The following is a 9,423-nucleotide window of genomic DNA, read 5'->3' on the forward strand; positions in this document are numbered from 1 at the left end:
ATCTCCATTCAAAGCAGGTGAAATTGCAGATCTAGAGAGTGTACAGAGATCCTTTACTGCACGTATAAGTTCTGTCAAGCACCTTAACTACTGGGAACGCTTGGAAGCACTTGACTTGTACTCGTTGGAACGCAGGAGGGAGAGATATATCATAATCTACACTTGGAAAATCCTGGAAGGAATGGTCCCAAATCTGCACACAGAAATCACTCCCTACGAAAGTAAAAGACTGGGCAGGCGATGCAAAATGCCCCCAATTAAAAGTAGGGGCGCCATTGGTACACTAAGAGAAAACACCATAAGTGTCCGGGGCCCAAGACTGTTCAACAGCCTCCCATCAAGCATTAGGGGAATTGCCAATAAACCCCTGGCTGCCTTCAAGAGAGAGCTGGACAGATACCTAAAGTCAGTGCCGGATCAGCCGGGCTGTGGCTCGTACGTTGGACTGCGTGCGGCCAGCAGTAACAGCCTGGTTGATCAGGCCCTGATCCACCGGGAGGCCTGGTCATGGACCGGGCCGCGGGGGCGTTGATCCCCGGAATAACCTCCAGGTAACCTCCAGGTATGTCTTTCACTTGTTCCTTTCATTCTATTTTACGATCCCAATGGAAATAAGTCACTCTGTCTGACTTTTTTGGGTTATCCTAGGTTCTCTACACATATGCTGCTATGTATGATAATTCTATGTAACTGTATTGTGTATACCTGAATAAATTTACTTACTTACTTACTTACTTGAGTTTTGTATACAGTGTTCCTCTTGGGTTCTTCATTCTTTCCATACCTAAGGAGTTGGAACTTATCACCATTATGTCATGTTCTCCACTGCCCAATAGAAAATAATTATTATATCTTCCCATAATTTTTCAGTATCTTCCTAGGGTAGCACGGGTTTAGAGTTAGAGTAACACAGGTTTGGTGGTCCCAACTACTGGACTACTATGACAAGGTCCTGGATGCTTTAGAGGAAAAACAAAGCAGATATACTATATACAGACTTTGCCAAGTGCGACCATGGGGTAACAGCACATAAAATGCGTGACAAAGGAATAACAGGAAAAGTTGGTAGATGGATCTATAACTTCCTAACAAATAGAACACAAAATAATAGTAAGCAGAATAAGGTCTGAGGCGGCTACGGTGAAAAGGTCTGTTCTACAAGGCACAGTACTCGCTCTCATCTTGTTCCTCATCCTCATATCTGACATACACATCTCGTCTGTAAAATATATGTTGAGTATTATTTAGAAGACAAACATCTGTCTAACTATACATCTAGGTGAACGGAGACAGCAAGTGTTAGGAGACCAGTGCATACCTATTTTATTGCTAGATGAAAAGAGACAGCAAGTGCAATGAAACTGTCACCTAGGTACCTATTTATTGCTAGGTGAACAAAGACAACAAGTGTGAAGCAACTTAGCCATGCTCATCGCCCAGATATCAAACTTGTGTCCTCCCTTCTTATAAACCAAGCAATCAATCACAAGATAAACACCTCATCATTTAACAAGATTCCAATGTCTAGTTTAACGAGTCATTAAATAATTTAACAACCTGTTTAACTTCTAGCTTTCTCACTCTGCTAGATTTCTAACTAGTTTACTTCATTTAAATTCATCTACTGATTTGTGTCCCATTAATACCTGGTATTGTATTTTATAGTTTGATTTATTGATAGTTGCTAATATTTGGGAGTGGTATTAGATTTGTGTTCGTACTCAGACAATGTGCATGATAACTGTCTTTGTGAGATGGGCGAAACTGTGGGATGATATCTGAATATAATTTATTATCTGTCTAAAATATTTATGATTTGCTTTAAAGGTTTATATCTCAAGTAAATGTTTATATATGTTATCAATGTTTATGTTTTTTTATTCTATTGTTTTGCTACTTTTATTGACTTCAGGATTTGTATTTCCCCCTCAAGGAAGGTTCCTTGATGTTGGTGAGGGGCTCTTGATTTAGGGAATTGGATCTGTGCTCCAGTTCCCCGAATTAAGCCTGAATGCCTTCCACATCCCCCCCCAGGCGCTGTATAATCCTCCGGGTTTAGCGCTTCCCCCTTGATTATAATAATAATAATAATCAGGATTTGTATACATGTGCTAAGTATTGTCAGACACGTCTCGTGTGACTTACACATGTGAATGTGTGTGTGTGTTACTCACCTAGTTTTACTCACCTACTTGTGGTTGCAGGGGTCGAGTCACACACAGCTCCTGGCCCCGCCTCTTCACTGTCCGCTACTAGGTCACTCTTCCTGCTCCACGAGCTTTATCATACCTCTTCTGTGTGTGGGTATGTGTGTGTGTGTTTACCTGGAGTTTACCTGGAGAGAGCTGGGGGGGTCAACGCCCCCGCGGCCCGGTCTGTGACCAGGCCTGGTAACAGAAGTAAACCAGGGGAGAGAGAGGGATGGGTAGATCGCATTTTCCAATACTGTAGCATAATTTGCATTGTACTGCACCAGAGACCAGTAAAAAGGCAAGAGAAGCAAGCAGAAATACCAGGGAAAGCACAACAATAAATCAATTTATTGGTATTTAATAAATGATCCCTGGTTTCAGAAAACAATCAAGAAGGGTTTAGCTGATCTAGTGAGAGTCGTACATGACAGCCCTCCATCACACACACATACCTGGATAGTTACCTGGAGGTTATTCCGGGGATCAACGCCCCCGCGGCCCGGTCCATGACCAGAGACAGATAAAATGTCTCAGTTTCTCCATTATAACTGTTATTACAGCTAGAAGGGGCGTACTGTGAGTAGTAATTGAGCACTTCGACAGCTCCACTATTTACATTAATTTAGTCATAGCCTCCTTGTTTAAATTTTCTCTTTTTACAATCAATTTGTCCAGTGCGTAACTGGGTCAGTTTTCTGGTATGTCATCAATTTGTCCAGTGCGTAACTGGGTCAGTTTCTGGTACGTCATCAATTTGTCCAGTGCGTAACTGGGTCAGTTTCTGGTACGTCATCAATTTGTCCAGTGCGTAACTGGGTCAGTTTCTGGTACGTCATCAATTTGTCCAGTGCGTAACTGGGTCAGTTTCTGGTACGTAGGTAGTAGGTTGGTAGACAGCAACCACCCAGGGAAGTACTACCGTCCTGCCAGATGACTGTGAAACAAAAACCTGTAACTGTTTTGCATGATGGTAGGATTGCTGGTTTCTTTTTCTGTCTCATAAACACGCTAAGATAACAGGGATATCTTGCTACTCCTACTTACACTTTGGTCACACTTCACAGACACGCACATGCATATATATATATACATACATCTAGGTTTTTCTCCTTTTTCTAAATAGCTCTTGTTCTTTTTTATTTCTTCTATTGTCCATGGGGAAGTGGAAAAGAATCTTTCCTCCGTAAGCCATGCGTGTCGTATGAGGCGACTAAAATGCCGGGAGCAATGGGCTAGTAACCCCTTCTCCTGTATACAATTACTAAAAAAGAGAAGAAGAAAAACTTTATAAAACTGGGTTGCTTAAATGTGCGTGGATGTAGTGCGGATGACAAGAAACAGATGATTGCTGATGTTATGAATGAAAAGAAGTTGGATGTCCTGGCCCTAAGCGAAACAAAGCTGAAGGGGGTAGGAGAGTTTCAGTGGGGGGAAATAAATGGGATTAAATCTGGAGTATCTGAGAGAGTTAGAGCAAAGGAAGGGGTAGCAGTAATGTTAAATGATCAGTTATGGAAGGAGAAAAGAGAATATGAATGTGTAAATTCAAGAATTATGTGGATTAAAGTAAAGGTTGGATGCGAGAAGTGGGTCATAATAAGCGTGTATGCACCTGGAGAAGAGAGGAATGCAGAGGAGAGAGAGAGATTTTGGGAGATGTTAAGTGAATGTATAGGAGCCTTTGAACCAAGTGAGAGAGTAATTGTGGTAGGGGACTTGAATGCTAAAGTAGGAGAAACTTTTAGAGAGGGTGTGGTAGGTAAGTTTGGGGTGCCAGGTGTAAATGATAATGGGAGCCCTTTGATTGAACTTTGTATAGAAAGGGGTTTAGTTATAGGTAATACATATTTTAAGAAAAAGAGGATAAATAAGTATACACGATATGATGTAGGGCGAAATGACAGTAGTTTGTTGGATTATGTATTGGTAGATAAAAGACTGTTGAGTAGACTTCAGGATGTACATGTTTATAGAGGGGCCACAGATATATCAGATCACTTTCTAGTTGTAGCTACACTGAGAGTAAAAGGTAGATGGGATACAAGGAGAATAGAAGCATCAGGGAAGAGAGAGGTGAAGGTTTATAAACTAAAAGAGGAGGCAGTTAGGGTAAGATATAAACAGCTATTGGAGGATAGATGGGCTAATGAGAGCATAGGCAATGGGGTCGAAGAGGTATGGGGTAGGTTTAAAAATGTAGTGTTAGAGTGTTCAGCAGAAGTTTGTGGTTACAGGAAAGTGGGTGCAGGAGGGAAGAGGAGCGATTGGTGGAATGATGATGTAAAGAGAGTAGTAAGGGAGAAAAAGTTAGCATATGAGAAGTTTTTACAAAGTAGAAGTGATGCAAGGAGGGAAGAGTATATGGAGAAAAAGAGAGAAGTTAAGAGAGTGGTGAAGCAATGTAAAAAGAGAGCAAATGAGAGAGTGGGTGAGATGTTATCAACAAATTTTGTTGAAAATAAGAAAAAGTTTTGGAGTGAGATTAACAAGTTAAGAAAGCCTAGAGAACAAATGGATTTGTCAGTTAAAAATAGGAGAGGAGAGTTATTAAATGGAGAGTTAGAGGTATTGGGAAGATGGAAGGAATATTTTGAGGAATTGTTAAATGTTGATGAAGATAGGGAAGCTGTGATTTCGTGTATAGGGCAAGGAGGAATAACATCTTGTAGGAGTGAGGAAGAGCCAGTTGTGAGTGTGGGGGAAGTTCGTGAGGCAGTAGGTAAAATGAAAGGGGGTAAGGCAGCCGGGATTGATGGGATAAAGATAGAAATGTTAAAAGCAGGTGGGGATATAGTTTTGGAGTGGTTGGTGCAATTATTTAATAAATGTATGGAAGAGGGTAAGGTACCTAGGGATTGGCAGAGAGCATGCATAGTTCCTTTGTATAAAGGCAAAGGGGATAAAAGAGAGTGCAAAAATTATAGGGGGATAAGTCTGTTGAGTGTACCTGGTAAAGTGTATGGTAGAGTTATAATTGAAAGAATTAAGAGTAAGACGGAGAATAGGATAGCAGATGAACAAGGAGGCTTTAGGAAAGGTAGGGGGTGTGTGGACCAGGTGTTTACAGTGAAACATATAAGTGAACAGTATTTAGATAAGGCTAAAGAGGTCTTTGTGGCATTTATGGATTTGGAAAAGGCGTATGACAGGGTGGATAGGGGGGCAATGTGGCAGATGTTGCAAGTGTATGGTGTAGGAGGTAGGTTACTGAAAGCAGTGAAGAGTTTTTACGAGGATAGTGAGGCTCAAGTTAGAGTATGTAGGAAAGAGGGAAATTTTTTCCCAGTAAAAGTAGGCCTTAGACAAGGATGTGTGATGTCACCGTGGTTGTTTAATATATTTATAGATGGGGTTGTAAGAGAAGTAAATGCGAGGGTCTTGGCAAGAGGCGTGGAGTTAAAAGATAAAGAATCACACACAAAGTGGGAGTTGTCACAGCTGCTCTTTGCTGATGACACTGTGCTCTTGGGAGATTCTGAAGAGAAGTTGCAGAGATTGGTGGATGAATTTGGTAGGGTGTGCAAAAGAAGAAAATTAAAGGTGAATACAGGAAAGAGTAAGGTTATGAGGATAACAAAAAGATTAGGTGATGAAAGATTGAATATCAGATTGGAGGGAGAGAGTATGGAGGAGGTGAACGTATTCAGATATTTGGGAGTGGACGTGTCAGCGGATGGGTCTATGAAAGATGAGGTGAATCATAGAATTGATGAGGGAAAAAGAGTGAGTGGTGCACTTAGGAGTCTGTGGAGACAAAGAACTTTGTCCTTGGAGGCAAAGAGGGGAATGTATGAGAGTATAGTTTTACCAACGCTCTTATATGGGTGTGAAGCGTGGGTGATGAATGTTGCAGCGAGGAGAAGGCTGGAGGCAGTGGAGATGTCATGTCTGAGGGCAATGTGTGGTGTGAATATAATGCAGAGAATTCGTAGTTTGGAAGTTAGGAGGAGGTGCGGGATTACCAAAACTGTTGTCCAGAGGGCTGAGGAAGGGTTGTTGAGGTGGTTCGGACATGTAGAGAGAATGGAGCGAAACAGAATGACTTCAAGAGTGTATCAGTCTGTAGTGGAAGGAAGGCGGGGTAGGGGTCGGCCTAGGAAGGGTTGGAGGGAGGGGGTAAAGGAGGTTTTGTGTGCGAGGGGCTTGGACTTCCAGCAGGCATGCGTGAGCGTGTTTGATAGGAGTGAATGGAGACAAATGGTTTTTAATACTTGACGTGCTGTTGGAGTGTGAGCAAAGTAACATTTATGAAGGGATTCAGGGAAACCGGCAGGCCGGACTTGAGTCCTGGAGATGGGAAGTACAGTGCCTGCACTCTGAAGGAGGGGTGTTAATGTTGCAGTTTAAAAACTGTAGTGTAAAGCACCCTTCTGGCAAGACAGTGATGGAGTGAATGATGGTGAAAGTTTTTCTTTTTCGGGCCACCCTGCCTTGGTGGGAATCGGCCGGTGTGATAATAAAAAAAAAAGGAAGACAAGAGCCATCAGACCCCTCGATGCCGCCACCCTTCCCTACACACTGCCTGAGAACGTTTGGTGCGCGGATTGGCCTGACAAGTCATCTGCGTACCCACCAACTTCGACCCAAGGATGACTAGATGGTCCTCGTCGAATCGACGGACAAACAACAACATATATCTATCTATCTATCTATCTATCTATCTATATATATATATATATATATATATATATATATATATATATATATATATATATATATATGTATATATATATATATATATATATATATATATATATATATATATATATATATATATATACTTTCATACATTCCCCTAGGCAAAGAGGGGAATGTATGAGAGTATAGTTTTATCAATGCTCTTATATGGGTGTGAAGCATGGGTGATGAATGTTGCAGCGAGGAGAAGGCTGGAGGCAGTGGAGATGTCATGTCTGAGGGCAATGTGTGGTGTGAATATAATGCAGAGAATTCGTAGTTTGGAAGTTAGGAGGAGGTGCGAGATTACCAAAACTGTTGTCCAGAGGGCTGAGGAAGGGTTGTTGAGGTGGTTCGGACATGTAGAGAGAATGGAGCGAAACAGAGTGACTTCAAGAGTGTATCAGTCTGTAGTGGAAGGAAGGCGGGGTAGGGGTCGGCCTAGGAAAGGTTGGAGGGAGGGGGTAAAGGAGGTTTTGTGTGCGAGGGGCTTGGACTTCCAGCAGGCATGTGTGAGCATGTTTGATAGGAGTGAATGGAGACAAATGGTTTTTAATACTTGACGTGCTGTTGGAGTGTGAGCAAAGTAACATTTATGAAGGGGTTCAGGGAAACCGGCAGACCGGACTTGAGTCCTGGAGATGGGAAGTACAGTGCCTGCACTCTGAAGGAGGGGTGTTAATGTTGCAGTTTAAAAACTGTAGTGTAAAGCACCCTTCTGGCAAGACAGTGATGGAGTGAATGATGGTGAAAGTTTTTCTTTTTCGGGCCACCCTGCTTCGGTGGGATATATATATATATATATATATATATATATATATATATATATATATATATATATATATATATATATATATATATATATATATATGCAAGGAATTCGCGAGAGCATGCGAAATATACACAAACACTGATCTCTGGCTGAAGGAGACTCGAACCTACGAACCTTAGGACAAGGTACGCAGTGCTTTACCAATCTACCCACACTGGACCAATACCTTGGCGTGTAGCATGAGCTACACGTTTGATCCAAGGCAGCCAGCTTTCAGGGAGAAGGCTTACAGCTTTTCATCTCATCCCCTGCATGCATCAGCCTTACTAGAGATTTGAACAATGCAAGGAATTCGATATATATATATAAATATATATATATATATATATATATATATATATATATATATATATATATATATATATATATATATATATATATATATATATATATATATATATATATATATATATATATATATATATATATATATATATATATATATATATATATATATATATATATATATATATATATATATATATATATATATATATATATATATTTCAGTAAATCATATTTGTATATTATTTACTAACATCTATCATACTTAATGATAATTTTAATGTTCCCATTATAATAACATTTGACGCACATGTCTTTATTTTATTTCATTCTGTTTCTGAACGATAAATTGTGAACAATTTATTATAATTTTAGCAACACGGAACTCTGGGATATATTGACTCCTCAAGGAAGGTTCCTTGATGTTGGTGAGGGGCTCTTGATTTAGGGAATTGGATCTGTGCTCCAGTTCCCCGAATTATGCCTGAATGCCTTCCACATCCCCCCCCCAGGCGCTGTATAATCCTCCGGGTTTAGCGCTTCCCCCTTGATTCTAATAATAATAATGGGATATATTGTATCTAATCAAAGAGGCTTCACCATCCAGTCGATAGATTTGTTATTCACTTTAAATCTTTTCCTTATCTGTTATTTTCTTGCTTCTCAATGCCAGTTTTCATGACCATGCAATTATTTTGATTGATCTCCGGTAATCACTTGTTTGATCACTCTTGCAACATGTCCAAGATTTCCGTCTTCCATTTTTTTCTCATTAATTTTCCATCATCAACTAAGAAGGGTATATATGATTCAGTTCCTTCTGGAATTATAATGGTCCTAATGTGTATCCTTGAGGAAACCAGTTTGTGGCACTTTTCCATTTTCAAACATTTGCCATTACAAACACCTCGTCACGTGATCCTATGAAACTTTGCCTTGTTTCCCTTTCAGTTATTTTTTTATTTTCAGTTATTTTTATTTTCAGTTATTTTTATTTTCAGTTATTTTTTATTTTCAGTTATTTTTTTTCAGTTATTTTTTCCTTTCAGTTATTTTTTTCATAAGACTAAGAGATTACTCCCCCATGACTGACATTCCCTAAATTCATGCTAAATTTTGTACAAAAAAGTTGTAATTATCTCTTCTAATTATTTGGACAAAATACATGTTAATGATATTGACCAATAATTCAATAACTTGTCTGTACTCCTTCTTGTATTCCTATAGGACAGCTGTCCTATAGGTTTTCAGTGTCGAGGGACATGTAAAATTGCTTAAGATTCGCAGGGTTGCCTTCTCTTTCAGTATTCATTGCGATTTGGCTTCAGGTCTCATGGCTTTTGTGTTTAAATATTATTTGATTATTTCTTCCTGTGATATATGAATTCTTTCCAATGTTGGTTTTCTGGCAACATTACCTATCACTGTACATAGTGT

This window comes from Cherax quadricarinatus, unplaced genomic scaffold (genome assembly GCF_038502225.1).
Source record: "Cherax quadricarinatus isolate ZL_2023a unplaced genomic scaffold, ASM3850222v1 Contig3036, whole genome shotgun sequence".
NCBI lineage: Eukaryota > Metazoa > Arthropoda > Malacostraca > Decapoda > Parastacidae > Cherax > Cherax quadricarinatus.